This window comes from Camelus bactrianus, chromosome 5 (assembly GCF_048773025.1).
Source record: "Camelus bactrianus isolate YW-2024 breed Bactrian camel chromosome 5, ASM4877302v1, whole genome shotgun sequence".
Classification (NCBI taxonomy): domain Eukaryota; kingdom Metazoa; phylum Chordata; class Mammalia; order Artiodactyla; family Camelidae; genus Camelus; species Camelus bactrianus.
The window spans coordinates 38392382-38408184 of NC_133543.1; the positions used below are offsets into that span (position 1 = coordinate 38392382).

Consider the following 15803-nt stretch of genomic DNA (forward strand, 5'->3'; position numbering starts at 1 on the left):
CAGTCTTTGGCTGTTGGACCTATGCTTCTCAGGCTAGTTTCCATTCAAAAGTTTTCTTCCCAAACCCTCTTCCCCACGCTAGGAATCATTCTTTCAGGGCTTAAGGTTTTTCTCCTTACTTCCCAATGACTAAGCTTGCTTTGGGATTGTTCCATCCTGGAATGCATGTCGTCCTTCTGGGAAGAAACTCCTGTGCACTTCAAAGAGCTGCAGGTACACAGTGTGTATCCAGAAATAAAACTTTGACCCTTTGTCTTTCTCCATTTCATCTCTCTTACAGGCTTCCTTTCCTTCTGTGCAGACCCTTGTAATCACTGTAGTCTCTCATGCTGTTAAATGGGTTGCATCACTGCTCCAAATATGTGCTGCAGTTTCTTGCAGAAGTCTCTTTCCGTGCAGTTTAATGCAGCACACAGTACATGTGTACTTTGCAGCATGTGTACTTCACTGTGAGAAATTGTTCTAATGGATATGTTCTTAATGAAATAGCCTGGTTATTACGGAGTAGGGGGTAAAATATTCACAGATCTAAAGGAATACAGTCCAAGCTTCTCTGTCCTCATCTTTGTTCCCTCTCCAGAGGAACCCTACGCTGCACTGGGATTTGTCATTCCTATACACATTTGGCAAAAATAAATTCCAGTTGTTTGAATTTATAGTGATGGCATCATAACCCATGTATCCTTTTGAATCTTGATGCATTTGGTTGGAAAGGTGTTCATGTAGATGCATGTAGCTCTAGGTCATTTCACTTTTGAATCATATTCATTGAGTGAATGTACCATAAATTATTTACAGTTGGTCCTCATTATTCATGGATTTTAGATTTGCAAATTTGCTATTCGGTAACATGTATTTGTAATCCCCAAATCAATTCTTGGCAGCACTTTTGTGGTCATTGATGGATCACAGGGTGGTGAAAAATGGAAGTCACTTGAGCAGTTTCCCAGCCAAGGTAGGACAGATGATGCCCTGCTTCTTGTTTCTGCTGTATGTCAACAAGTGTCCTTTCTCATTCTAGTTAGTGCCTTGTTTTCCACATTTTTTGTGCTTTTTGTTGGTGATTTGGCTGTGTAAAATGGCCTCCAAGCATAGTGCTGAAGTGCTGTCTAGTGTTCCCAAGTGCAAGCAGACTGAAATGTGCTTATGGAGAAAATATGTGTATTAGATAAGCTCTGTTCAGACATGGCTTAAAGAGATTTTGGATTGAGTTCAGTGGAAATGAATCAACAATATATATTAAGGTAAGATATATTTAAACAGAAATATACATAACAGAGTTTCATATATTGACGTGACACTAGAGGCTCACAGAAACCTAACCAGTGGTGAGGCAAGACATACAAGGGACCGTCTTGGCTTCGGTACTGATTATACAATCCATTCTTGATTTTGGTGGGAAGACTTCTTAATATCCAGCTATTTTTATCACCATTTATAAAGCCATTGAGTAGTTTTGGAAGAAGGAAATTTTGTGGATTCTGTCTGACCTTGTTTATTTGCTCAAGTGAAGATTTTGCTCCTTCTACAAGAGTTGGATCAAATAATCTTTAGCACTTTTTGAGAGCTTTCTATGGGCTAAACACTCTTGAGTGCTCTGTGTGTATTTCTCAGATTAATCCTTTGGTATTTTTAACAGTTTACTTAATAAATGGTTGAGCACGATTTGAATCAGGCACTCTGACTCGAGAGGACACATTCAGCTACTCTGGTCTGTACTTCTTGGTGAAGATGGAGGTTGAGGGTGGATGTGGGGGTAGGAGTAAGGGTGAGGGTGGGGCAAGCCTGGAATAGGTATTACTTAGGAAGGTGACATCCCTCAAGAAGCTGCAGGCTGTAAACCCTAAGGACTGCTTATTGAAAAGGAGTGGCACTATTTGTGTTAATTTCTTGTGATCAGAAAGGAGAAGTTTCACCAAAGCTTAATAAAGGGAGTTCTGTAAGCTACTAACAGCATCATTGTTCTTTGGAGAGAGCTCACTTGTTCTTCCGAAGACTGTATGAGATTCAGTTCACAGTAAGGTGAATGAGAATAGTTGGTGACATTTCTTAGAATCAGTGACTTTTTTCTTGTTAATAAGTGATCTATACTTTATCTTCTGAAAGTAAATTTTCATGGCCGATTCTGAAAGAATTAAGATTATTCTTTGACTCATTGTCTAACTCTTGACTGCAACTTAAGCTACAATATACTTTACATTCATGGCCTAATATGTACAAGTTCTAGAAATCCAAATAAAAAACAAGTTTCATAAAACAATACTTATCTTTACTAAGTGGATTATACTCCATTTTCTATACCAGTCTATTCTTTTAAAACATGGTTCTCTTATTTTAGATGGAAAAGATCCACTATGATAATTAAATTCCAGAAATTGTTTGTAATACAGTATTAAAGCAACCTGGTCAGATATTACTTAAACTCCTTACTTCATTAAAGCTCACAATGAAGAAATTGTTTACTCTTTAGATTTGATCTTCAGACTACTCCTTAGGTCTTTGATGAGTTGCCAATTTCTATTCCTTGTGGTTATGCTGAGATTGGAAACATTTGCTTTCTAAAATTTTAGACTGCATAATAAATAGTGGAGAAGAATTAAAACTCAAGAGGGTATTGAGAAGAGGTCTTACTTGTAGCAAGTATATTAGTATCTTTGGATCTATAGCCTCACTTTTTTTTTTTTCTAGGAAAACATTTATCTGGAAAATACTTCACTTCTTTTATTTACAAAGTAAAAGAAACATTTTTTATTCTTTAATAACTTCTGATTTATGTCTCCTGAGTTTTGCACATGTGGTGGGAATCTGTATGACAATAAGTTTTGCAAGTTTTTGTTTGAAATTTAGCTTGGTATCTTCAACTTTAACTCAGTGAAATACTTTAACTAAGATAAAAATGAAAAAATACACTAAAATCATAGGACAGCCTTATGGGGAGTATCTGTGCCAAATTGTTTGAAGGTGATTTCTGGGGCTGTATTTTTGCTTTCTTTCAAGTATACTTTTTAACTTTCTGATAACTTTATAGATGATTGTCTTCATTTATTATGTCTGTGTTTCTATTCATGTCTGCTCTCCCTGATTTTAATAGTAAAATATCACAATGGAAGGTGGTTTGATATTTTGTTTCTGTGTGCCTAAATTTTACATCTGTAGACCTCACAAGGTAGTACTGTTCTTAAAAAAAATCATCCCTTTTCCTTGGTTTATGTTTCTGATTTACGGTTTAACTATGAGGGCTGGCATGACTTAAACCCAGGGATTTTAATCCCAACTGTGCCCCCCACATCCCGAAAATCTCCTGTATTTTAACTTCACCATCTGCAAACAGGAATAAATACTACTCAACATCTCAGAGAGCCTTGATGTGGAATAAATCCTGCAGAGAGCTTTGGTAGAGGGAAATTCTTTTGTACATAATAATGTGGAAAGAGGAATTATACTCAATTTCAAAGTCTTGTTACTGTAACATTATCAAATAGAATATAACAGTTCACACTCATGTGAATGCTGAACACATTTAAAAGTAATTTTTTTCGACTAATGCAAATAATATATCATCATCGTGGAAGATTAGGAAATGCAGTTTAGAAAAAATATAAACATTTCTAACTCCATTGCCCAGAGATAAGCACTGTTAACTCTTTTGGTGTGTGTTTTTCTTGTATGGTTTTCTTTTCTTGGGTGCATTACACCATGAACGTCTTTTCTTTAATTAGAATTTCTGAGGGCTTGCACATTGTTACAATGATGGGCATTTCACAGTTCATTTAGCTAGTTGCTTATTGCTTGAGTTTCAGGATGGTCATCTCTTCCTCTCAAGTTTCATCAAGATTATCCACGTAGCTGAGTCTGGGCACACCTTCTAAATCATTTCTTTAGGATGATGTTGAATACAGTTTAAAGAAGCAGTTTAGAGTGTTAAAAAGAAAATGGGATTTAGGAGAATTAGATTTGACTTTTAACTTTGCCGATAATTGTTGCCGTAACCTTTAAATCACTTTCTTTCCTGGGCTTCATTTTCTTTCTCAGTACCAGGTAAAACAAGCTAACTCCTGAAGGGAATTTAATTCTGACTGCAGTCATTGGGGATATTTTACAGCTAAGGAAGCTAGGACTAAAGTGTCTTCTAATGAATTCTGTGTTTGGTGGTTTAATCTTTTTTATTTTTTTGGGGATGCGAGAGGTACCAATGCTGTAAGAGATTTATAATCATCTATAATCATTGATTATGATTAATTGTGTCTGAAGCTGAGCCTATTCTGACTTCGGGAAACCCCTTCATTGACCAAATTTCACTTACCTAGTTATTGACTTTAATACTGTTTTCTCTAAAAGTCAGAATCTCATCTACTGATGAATAGATGAACCAAATGTGGGAATATCCATACAGTGGAATACTATTTGGCGGTAAAAAGGATTGACGTGCTATCATGCTACAACATGGATGAACCTAGAAAACATTATGCTGAGAGTCTTAAGCAACCAGCCACAAAAGACCATATATTATAGAATTCCATTTATAGGAAGTACTGGTAACAGACAAGTCTATAGAAACATAGTGAATTAGTGGTTGCTGGGGGAGGGGTCAGCCTGGGGAGGCAGGCTCTTGTGGTGAGTGACAGCTACAGGGTACAGGGTTTCTTGTTGAGGTGATAAAAATATTCCAAGACTGATTGTGGTGATGGTTGTACAACTCTTTTTTTTTTTTTTTTCCAGTGGAGGTATTGGGGATTGAACCCAGGACCTTGTGCATGCTAGGCATGCATTCTAACACTGAGCTATACCCTCCCCCCAACAACTCTTGAATATACTAAAAACTGTTGAATTGTATACTTTAACGGGTGAATTGTGTAGTATATGACTTATCTCAATAAAGCTATTACCAAAAAAGCAAAAAAAATCAGATTCTGAAAACCTTCTGTTTCAAATTTCTAGATAGATGTTTGAATTATATAGCTCAATGGGAGTTGATACTAACATTCTTATGCGTTGTTCATTTCCTGAGAACCTGTTTAAATGTCAATGTTGGAGGATGACTGAATTATAAGACTCTGCCATTCCCCTTTGGAGTTTCTTTGGGTGCTTTTTACTAAGCATACTTGCTAATCTCAACAGTTGCTGAACTAACACTCTTGTTCCTAAGGGTTTCTAAAATGCTTTCTAGGATACTCATTCCGGATGCTTCAGAAAAGCCTGCATTTTGATAGCCTCAGTGGTGGGCTGAGTTTTACATTTGGTATCTGATACCTGATAAACAACTGTTCATGAATTTTGCCATAGCAGACACCAGATTGCTTGAAGTTAGTTCTTGATCTTTGTTGTTCTTAATTCTGTTCCATTGGAATTCCTAACTTTGGGTTTCCTTGGTTCTTTGCCTGAGTGTATTAAGTATTAATGAGTTGCTCCTGAGGGAGTTGTCTGAGGAGCCTCAGGTGCCACTCCTCTCTTTAGATACTTTTTCCCTTTGGGTCTGTTAATTATGGGAAAGTGAGTTTAGCCAGGGAAGGCAAAAGGAGGGGAAAAATGGGCTTCCTTGAATGTTTAGACCATGTTGGGTCATTTTCAGTGAAAAATTTCACATCCTTTGGGAGTTTCTACCAGATCAGTAAACATCAAGGTTAAAATTCAGTTGACAAACTTTGCTTTTCCTTATGAAGGCCTACAGGATATACATGGAGTTATTAAACAGAAGATTTACCTAAGGGGTGAGTGAAAGGAAATGTTGGCAGTTTTGTCCAAAGCCTCTCTTGTTCTGCCATTGCCTGTTGTCATATCGGCCAGAGAGCCCGGCTTTGAAACCAAAACATTAGTAAACACAAAACATATCTTGGGACAATTGAATGCAGCAAGAACAAATTTGCAGTATTTCTGAAGCAATTCCATGATGAGTATTTTCAATAAATTAATCTATTGAGATATGTTTTGGGTACTTTTCCTAGCAAAATGGTAAATTGTGCAACTCTCAGAGACTAACTCAGATCTGGGAATTAGCCTGTGACCTTGATCTTACATAAATGAGTTTCTTCATTGATGCTTTTGTTTAGTATCTGAAATAAATCCAGCTTGATTCAAGAAAATTTTTAGCTGGACTATTTTGTGTTCTCACTTAGGGTTCAGAATCGTCTCTTCTGATGAGTAACCTTTGTTAACAGATTCTTGAGAGATTGAGAGGTTTTTCCTTCCATCTAGGACATCCCTCCTGGAACCCTAAATATTTTATTTAAGCTGTTAGGATTCAGAAAATTGAGATATAAAATAAAGTACAAGTATTTTTGAAAACTTTTCGATTCACATGTGGGATTGCACACCTGTGTGCCCAGCACATACTGTGTGATTGATTCATTCAGTGAGGATTTACTGGGTGACCATGGTATGCTGAGCACTATATTGGAGTATACAGAGATGAAAGGACAATGTACTTACACATAGTAAATACTGTAATAAAAGTATGTATTAATGGCAGTCCGCAGGGGGTGTATGTTCTTTGGGGACAGAGATTGACAAGGAATTAGCAAAGAAACTGAAGAAAATTGACTCCTGAATTGTAGAGTGGAAGGTGAATGGGATGGCTTGGGCTTAGGGAGAGTTGGAGAGCAGTTTTGGAGGAAGACACTCTAGGGAAAGGCAGGGAGGTATGGTGTTTTGAGGGACTGCATGTCATTGGTATGGCTAGAACTAGAGTGTTGAAATGACAAGAGGAGTTGTTATACAAGTTATGTTTTAGGAATGTTATCTGTGAGCAATCTTATGAAGGCTTACAGTGGACAAAGTCAGAGTTGGAAAGCCCAGTCACAAGTCTGCTGCCATAGGCAGTGAAGGACTGTGGAGACAGACAAGACAGGACAAGACCAGAGTCTGTAAGAATGAAGAAGGGGAGGCCTGAGAGTGGTGCCTGGGAAGAAGGGACTTGGATTCAAATTGGTTCTTATTTGGATCAAGGACTCTCTTGACATTCCTAGGAAAGCCGTGAATGCTTAGCCCAAGAGAATTCTGTAGATGGATCTACATATACAGATTACAAGCAGTTCCGGAAATGCACTCATAGACAGTTGACCGTTCATGGATCCCAGGTTCAGAACCCTTGATTGATAGAATGGTGGAAAGAAAAGAATAACTCTGTTTCTTTGAGCCTGGGAATTTGGAAGATTATTGGTGCAGCCAGCAGACTTGGCCTATTGGGTAGAGTATCTTGTGTCCTAGAGGGCAAGGATATGTTGAGATTTCCCCTTTAGGATAAGAATAGTGCATTTGCCTCTGTTAAAGTGTTTATTGAACATATACTCTGTGCCTCATGCTAGATTAAGCCTAAGAACATACTTTCTAGATGCAGAGTCTAGACAGATATTACTCCTAGTAGGGCTGCAGCTTCAAGTGTAGAGTGCCCCTGTTTAAAATGCTCTGAGCAATGGTTTTATTTTGCTTCTTTAGGAGGCTACACTCTAACTGTATTGTCAGTTTTGACTTGAGGCATTTAGTAGGCATTCATGTTCTTCATCTTTGAAAATGTGGCTAATTGCTGGAAACTGCTCAGAGGGAGGCTGGGAAAAAACGTGGATTATCGCATCTAAGCAGGTCCTATTTCTACACATTTAATGCCTTTGCACTTGGATGTGCCATATTTTAGTTGACAAAGTTCTTAAGCAATAATTTCCACCTCCAAGGCGTCACTGGAGAATTTCTTGGAGCCCCAGGAGTGCTGAGAATTTGTAAAACAGGTTGGAATGGGATTGTGAAATCAGTTTGTCTTCCAAGTGTGTGAGATCATCTCATCTTGCTTCCTCTCAACCAGGTTGTTAATAACCACACCTCGAGGCTCCAGGAAGCTGACTATGCACTTGGTTCAAAGATATTTTGTAGTCCAGTTATTGGACAGTTACTTTTCGATGTTCTTTGTGATTTCCATCTTAAAGCTCATTGCTGGGGGAAGTTTACAGGATCTTTTCCCTTTGGTCTGGCTTCCTGATTCATCCTAGTGGCTGTAGCGCATGTGGTCTTGTGGTGACCCTATTCAACTGAATTGACAGCTGGAGTGGACTGTCACACTGCTCTGGTCTGGCTCCTTGCTTCTGAGTATGGTGCCAGGATTAGAAGTATCAGCTGCACCTGGGGACTTGTTAGAAATCAGTGCAGATTCTCAGTTCCTGCTCCTTAATTATTGAATCAACTTGTATTTTAATAAGACTCCACAAGTGATTCGTATGCATGTTAAAGTTTGAGACTTCCTGAACTAGGTTACCTACTGTACAGGAACCAGGACTCTTAGGGCCCATTTGCTGAGGTTCAAGGCTTTGCCCATTTATTTTCTGCTCGGAAGTGATGGGAACATCTAGTTGCCATCTTTCGTATATAAATTTTTGTGGAATTAAAGATGATTTAGGTGCCTTTTAGCCTTCTCTTTTTAAGCTTTAATAAGTAAAGTTTGTATAATCTTTTTCCTCATAGAGAAGATTATCTTTTAGCCTTTCATCCTATAGTGCTTCTGGCCTCTGTTTCCTAGATGATTAAAAAAAATTTTTTTTTTCCTGAAATGGGCAAAATACTCTTATCAGGGTCTGGTTGCTACAGAGTCAGCAAAATAACTCCTGATCCAAGACTTTATGTTCCTACAGTTAAAATCTAGGGACATTGGCCACATTTTTGGTTTCATTTTGAAAGCTTATTTTTTAAGCAGTAGAAAATAGCATCTAGTTCTTCCTTAAGGGAATGTCAAACCCACACAAGTCTTGGCTTCTCCTGTTTCTTAAGGATGGAATAGGTTGACATGTGGTCTTTGGGCTGCCTTTGGGTTGTTTCTTAAGGCTTATTTGAAAAGAAAGAAATTAATAAAATTAATAAAGGGGAGGCAAGAAATGAGAGAAGGAAACTGGATTAATAATTCAAAGCAGAAGAACTATCGAAAGCCAGTCAGTCACATGGGAAGTGAGAAGTTTGCTGTTGATGGTTTTATAAGTGTTTTGGTTTTGAGTTTCAAAGGAGAATTCCTTGGAGAATTAACATTTTTCTACTGATTTTTGAATATTAGAGCTTTATCCACCTCTTGTTTATATAAAAAGTTCAATTTTGGTGGGAAAAAAGTCATAAAATTGCATCTGCTGTGGTTTTTTTTTCCCCTTTTGCTCCAGAGATATATCTAAGCCTTTTCGTTTTGTGTGTTTTCAGTCTGGGCGTCTTTGAATTTAGTTGTAGCTCTAAATGGGATGCTTCTTAGTTTTCTGAAATAAAGTATCCAGTTGAGAAAGGGACGGTATTCTAGTATCTTAAAGTGGTTCTTCAAATCATGCCTCTTTTTTTTTTTTTTTTAAGGATTTTATTTGTGTAGTTTCAAAACACAGTAAGGACTGGAGAAAGCTTGGCATATTCAGGACTTATTTCACCATCTTGTCACAAAGGGAGAAGACAATAGTGGTTAATTCATTAATTGCTTCCTATTACATTTCCATAGGGTGGTAGGTTCAACATTACTTGGTTATAATTTACTGAACCTGAAAAGTCTCCCTGTCTAAAGTCCAGGTCAGTACTTAAAAAAACCACGTGCCTGATTGGCAAAGAAGACAAGGACAAGTTTTTGCTATACAGTTAAATCACAGTCTACTCACCTTACGTGTGGCTTTCATTATACAGTAATGTCTACTTCCCAATGTACTGGCTTTGATATTTCATTTTATTCAGTTTGTTTGCATCCCGTGTTAATCCTCAAAATTTGTAGGTTAGGAAGGCTCATAGGTAGGTAGGTAGAGGAGGTAGAGGTTCGTTTGTGCAAACACTGAATGCTGGTGGTCTAAACCACTGAGACATGTAATTTAGCCTTCCATGACTGAACATGTACGTAGTTAACATGAAAGCATTTCTCTTTCCCTAGGGGGGCACATGTCGTCAGAATTAGTGTGAAAGAATGCAAGGATGTGGAATGTCAAGGTTCTTAATGCTTCTGTGTTCCTTTGAAAACAGCCATTGCCTTTTTTTTTTTTTAAATATAAGGGAAGCTTATTTTTTAGGGGCACTATAAAAATCAATAATAAATACTTCATGATGATAAAGCACTTATAACAAATGTTGGACTGTTATTTATATGCATCTTCTTGGGTCTTTTTTTTTTCCATGTTGGGAGCAATAGAATTTTTTTTTCTTATTGAAGTATAGTCACTATAATGTGTCAATTTCTGGTGTACAGCCTAATGTTTTAGTCATACATATATACACATATATTGATTTTCATATTTTTCATTATAGTTTACTGCAAGATATTGAATATAGTTCCCTGTGTTATACAGTAGAAACTTGTTTATCTATTTTATATAGAGTAGCTAGTATCTGCAAATCTTGAGCTCTCCTGGGTCTTTTCGATTTTGTAGTTTTGCTCGTTTCTTTTCTCTGTATTATGAGTGAGGAGTAGACGATGAAGACTGTGGAGAAGGATGGGTGGAGAGGCATTAGGAGTACAGGGATTTGATTGAACTTAGTTAACAAAAGTTCAGGTAACTGCAGGTTATTGGTGAACACACAATTATGGCCTCATATCTCTTCAAATAATATGAGCTTTTATTAGCATTAGGATGGACTGTATGTTGATTGAAGTGGACTTTCAGAAGTAACTTCAGCATCTATTGATACTGTAAAGAGGATAGCTAGTAAATGATAGCACCTGTGGTGGCCACTTAGGGACGCTGTGTTCTTTGCAGAGAAGAGTTGATCAAGAACAGATAGAGGTCATTTGGACTATTGGAAAGGACAAACTTAAAAATCATTTAAAAATAGAAGATGCTGTGTTTTCATTTCCTGAGGGTTGAGTTAATCAGGAAAAGTATATTAGTAATCTGTTGCTATGTGAGAAATTACTTCAAAGCCTAGAGGCTGAAAACAACACTAAATATTTATTATCTCAGTTTTGATGGGTCAGGAATTTGGGTAGTTCTGCTTCAGGGCCTCTCATAAGGTGGTCATCCTTGAAGAGGCTTCTGGCGTAGGAAGGCTTGACTGGGGCTGGGAGATTCACTCCAAAGGTGTCTCGTTGACATGGTGGGTAAGTTGCTGCTGGATATTGCCAGGAGGCCTTGGTGCTTCTCAGTGGACTGCTCTTGTGTCCCTACAACGTGGTAGTTGGATTTACCCAGGGTAAGCAAGCAATCTGAGGGACAGTAAGATGGAAACTGCCATGTCCTTTATTCCCTTGCCTTGAAAATCCTACGCTATCACTTTTGTGACACCCCTTTGGTAACACAGGTCAGTCCTATGCATTGTGGGTGGTCACTGTACCAAGAGACTAGGACCATTGGGGACTATCTTGGAGACTGGCTACCGCAGAAGAATACTTGATTTTTTTCTTTATCTTAGATGACTTTTTCCTTCTAGTGGTAAGTCAGATAGCACTAATTTACTGCTTCTCTAAGCTCACACATGGAGTGGACTATATGGGAGGAAAGAATTCTCAATTCAGTGGGGAGAAATCATATACATCTTAGTGTAAGGGTTTTCCTGTGGCTGATGAAAGTATTTCTGTTAATACAAAAGCATGTACTTATTAGCACATATTACTGGCCTACTCTGTAGGGATGAAATATAGTTAGAGGTCTACCAACAAATACTAATTTAGTATTTGAGGCAGACTTATGGTTTATAATGAGTTCATTATATGGAAGATTCTTTTGAAAATTTGATCAGTTGCCTGCCCTCAGCTTAAATTCTTACAGCATCCATTGTGAATTGATAGTTATTCTCTTTATAGTTATTTGGAGCTTTTGGCTTATTCTTAGATTTCTAGTTTGATGTAGGATTCTATGGGAGGAAGTTCATTACCACATCTGACAAAGGACCCATGTTGGTGATGAATGAATTTCATCTCACCAATTTATTTCTGGAGTGCCTTCCACATGTTAGTGGAGAATTTTCTTTGAAATTTGCTCACTCACTTGATAAAGACCTTGAATTCCCCCATCGTGCTCTAAACTTGTCAAGGTCTTTATGACTGACCTTGCACTTTAGAGAACTTTGCAGTTTCCTCTGGACAGCCTGAACTCTGGCGGTTTAATACCAATTAAAGACAAGGGCTGTTCCTCTCAATGGATTGAGATTAATTACAGCTCAAATTCCAGTCATCTGAGATGGAGCTGCTTCCTCTAGTTTCACTGAAGACAGTTTAGCTCCTATTTTGGTGGTGGTTGTTGGCTGATAAAATCTGAGAAAGAGGCAGATGCTGATTTGATAGGAAGAGTATTTTGACCTCAAGGAGAGGTGTCTGGTAATCAGACATGAGCTGTTTTACTTTACCATGAGTGTCTTTGGGCTTAGTTGGATATACCCAGGAATATGGCGAAGTCAAATAGCCCTGGACCTGAGTCAAGGGTTGGGGTTCTAATTACCTGGACGCTTACTTGTTGTATGACTTAGTAGAGTGAATCATTTCATCTTTCTGCACTGGTTTTCTGTTCCATAAAATACCTTAAACAAGTTATTTTTGTTGCTCCCCTGCCTCTAAAATTCTGTTAAAAGTTGGCTGATCTCCTTATGGGTGACATGAAATGTTATAAGACTAATCAAATTTAATTCTTCAACTTGAGGTTTTTGAGAATTAGTCTTTTAAAAGAAGTTCTTTGGCCATTTAATGGTGATGGGAGAAGGCTTCTTCCTCATAACAGGTATAATTAGTGGAAGATTTTCTCCATGAACAGTTTGGGAGTTTGATTATGTACCAGAGTGCAGATAGAAGAGTAGAGTTGGGTTTGGTATTTCCGAAGCACTTTAGCCCAGTGGAATTTTAAAGGAAATCTTTAGATGGAGATAATTGTTTTTAATTCTTAGAAATCTGGGATATGAGAGTCCAGTCTAATTTATGAAGCATAATTAATCTCTGTAGTATTTTTTGCACTAAAAGTCAGGGCAACATGATTGGATGAGGGTTTTCTGGGTTTGAGAAGTAGGCTAGGAAATGTTCTTTGCATACAAAATAATAGAATTTCCTAGAGGTTGTGATTGGTTATGTGGACAGTGGGAACAAATATTTGAAACAATGGTTAATCTATATGATTCTGGATATACAGAGGCTTTGCTTCTAGGTGCTTTTTCCCTTTGGGGTGATGTTCAGTGTAGAAAACATCTCAATTATGTGTGTAATAGTCATGAAATGAATAGTTTTTGAATGAAGACACTTAGGAACTGGTTTAGCATTTAAAGAGAGAGGCTGCAAAGGGGAATCTTTCACCCTGCTCTTCAGAATTTACGGTGAAGGGCTAACCACTTTGAGGCTGAGGCATTGTATTTTCTGAGTACTAAAAGGGAGATTGACTATCCTGTTTGGGATATGAGTGAGGGTCTTGGTCATCAGGACCAGGTAATATTTTTGTAACAAATGTGTGGATGAAAATTATTTATTGTGATTTTTAGCCCTCAAACATTCCTGCTCAGATAAGTATCTTGACGGTTCCAGAAAGCTGCGTACTGATCTTGTGTCAGTTGTAAATATGTGAGTTTAGAAGACTGTTGTTTTAGTGGGTTATTTCAACCAAGGATTTTGAAAAAGAGGTAGATAACTGGAATGAAAATGAAGTAGTTAGCTGCAAAGTCTTAACTGTAATGATCTTACATTTATTCAGGCGTAATTCAGGTTATTTAATAACTACAGACAGATCAGTGGGGAAGGACTGTGAGAATTTGCTTTACAGTTGATTTTCTACGGGAACCCATCACTGCCTTTTATTGAAATCCACTTTCCTTCCATTTGAATATGGATTTAGGTAAGGTAGTTGGCTGCCACATAATCTTCTAGTGTGCTTATGATCCCATGTGCTAATTATTTTCCTTTGCCCCTAGATTCATTCTCCATTCATTCTGTTCTATGCACCCCCCTCCCCCACCTTTATAGACTATATCATAAGGCCCTTGCTCTTACGTCCAGTTGGGTTTAGCCATTGGAAATCAGAGAGCAGGAGTGAGTTGCCAGCATTTGTTCTGTCCCCACTTCCTGTCTTTAGGCCTTGAGGTGGTCACCACTCTTCACTGTTGCTATTGAACTGGAGCTACCATTGGTGAATGTGAGAATGTTATTTTTATATATATAAATAAATATATATATATATTTATATATATATATATAACATATATGTGTGTATTGTTTCTACAATAAGTTAAGTCCCTGGAGAATTGAGTTTTATTTTCTAGTGCCCAAGAATAGTATTACCTATTGCTGTTATAGAATCTTTTCATGGAGGAAGAGCTTTGAGATCTTACCTGTTTGCAGTTAGTGAAGAAGCAGTAGATTAAGTCTAGGGCACTGACCAGATGTTGGAGGCCTGACATTTCAAGTCCTGCCCACCATTCACTGCTGACTAGCAGTATCTCTTCAGACAGTGGTGGAATGGATGGAGGTACTGGAGCAGGACCCCATGCTCATGCCTGAAGATAGGGAGTTATGAGGATTAAGTTCTATAAGACAGTGTGTGTGCTTCGAATGGGACTTGGCACGTGGCAAGTATTCAGTGACTGAGTATGACCTAGTCTAATCCATTCATATTTAGGGTGAAAAATGGCATCTGGGAATGTCATATTTAGTTCTGACAAGAAGACTTACTATAATGTCTTTCTGACATCCCTACTCTTTTTTTTTTTTTTTAATATTCCACTGTGCATGGGTCATCTAAAGTCATGTGTTCCTAGGGCTTAGTTTCTTTATCTATCAGTTAGAGATAATCTTTGCTCTTCCTTGACTTTGTGTTTTTAAGGTTTCAATGAAAGACAGTTTGTGAAGTCTTAAGCTAAATCTAGGGGAGACTTCTTGAAACTGTCACCATTTGGCTTTCTCATTTTAATTAAGTTTAAACATAGCTGGGCTGGGTTATATCCCACCTGGGTTCCTGCCATTGCTTTGTTACGATTACCTTAGGAGTTTTTTTTTTTTTTTTTAATAGCTTTTTTGAGATAATCCACATCCCATTAAAATTCACTCTTTTAAAATATACAATTCAGTGTTTTTTAATACATTCAGAGTTGTGCATCCATCACCAGTGTTGAGTGGGAGAGCATTTTTTTTTTTTTTTTAAGGTTTATTTATTTTTAGAGAAGGTACTGGGGATTGAACCCAGGAGCTATACCCTCCCCCCCGGGAGAGCATTTTTATTACTCCATTAAGGATCCCCTTACCAGTTAGTAGTCACTCCCCAGTTCCCCCTCCCCCTAGCCACTACTCTTCTACTCTCTACTGTATCGATTTACTTACTTTGGATATTTCATGTAAATCAAATCATAGTTTGTAGCCTTTTGAGACTTAGCTTATTCCAGGACATTTTCAGGGTTCGTCTGTTGTAGCATATTATCAATACGCCATTCCCTTTTAATGTCTGAATAATAATCCACTATATAGCTGTACCCCATTTTCTTTATCCATTAATCAGTTGATGGGCACTTGACTTGTTTCTACTTTTTGGCTGTTATGAGTACTGCTGCTTTGAACATTCATGCACATGTTTTTGTGTGGGCATAAACTTTCTTGGGAGTTATTCTCACTTCGTTTCTAGCTGAGGCTTCCAGGGTTGGGATCTTTTGAGCTCTGCAGGCATCTCTGGTACTGTCAGAGGAGAGGGGAGGGTTCCTTTGAAGTCAAAGGGATCTGCCCTTGGGAATTCCACTAGAGATCAGATGGGAGTTGAGGAAGGAGATTTGAGCCAGGGTGTCTGAGGAATGGGGAGATCAGGCACAGCGTGCAGTGTGGCCTTGGGTGATCAACTGCCAGTTGCCTTATCTGTAGGGGCAAAGGGAAATTACTGCTGAAAGCAGTGACCTCCTCCAGACACTGGTGAGGATGAATGAGTAGA

The 15803-nt window shown here is 38.0% G+C and overlaps 1 protein-coding gene across 4 annotated transcripts in view; it reads left to right on the plus strand.

Annotated features, from left to right (window-relative positions):
* FMNL2 (formin like 2) overlaps window positions 1–15803 on the plus strand; it is a 367782-nt gene that overhangs the window by 106424 nt on the left and 245555 nt on the right. The window lies entirely within an intron of this gene.